The sequence below is a fragment of the Sinocyclocheilus anshuiensis genome, unplaced genomic scaffold, assembly GCF_001515605.1.
Source record: "Sinocyclocheilus anshuiensis isolate Anshui unplaced genomic scaffold, SAMN03320099.WGS_v1.1 scaffold997, whole genome shotgun sequence".
Taxonomy (NCBI): domain Eukaryota; kingdom Metazoa; phylum Chordata; class Actinopteri; order Cypriniformes; family Cyprinidae; genus Sinocyclocheilus; species Sinocyclocheilus anshuiensis.
The window spans coordinates 1,858,821-1,859,266 of record NW_015555715.1 but is presented as its reverse complement, the minus strand read 5'-3'; positions in this window follow the sequence as shown (position 1 = coordinate 1,859,266).

Sequence of the window (446 nt, the reverse complement as noted above, 5' to 3'; positions counted from 1 at the left end):
AGCTCGACCGCCTCTACCAGGCTGTGGATGTCCTGGGGATTTCGCATACTGACCGGGCGCCTCAGCGGGCGGGGCAGGGCCCATAGCAGCCGATCAATGAGTACTTTCTCGGCTACCTGGTCCGGGGTCGGGGACCCCGTGAGAAGCCACAGGTGAGTCAATCGGGCCAGTTGCGCAGCTTGCGCTCTCACTGGCTGCCGTTCATCATAGGTCCATTGATAGAACTGTTGCGCCGCCCCCATGGGCGATAGGCCCACCCAGGCTAGGATTTCGGCCTTGAGCTCGTCATACTGTTCATTCCGGGGTGCCCTCAGGGCATAATAGGCCCGCTGCGCTTCTCCGGTGAGGAAGGGGGCGATGATGCGAGCCCACTCTTCCTGGACCCACCCCTCCCGGGCCGCGATGACCTCAAATGTGTGGAGGTAAGCCTCGATGTCGTCGTTCTC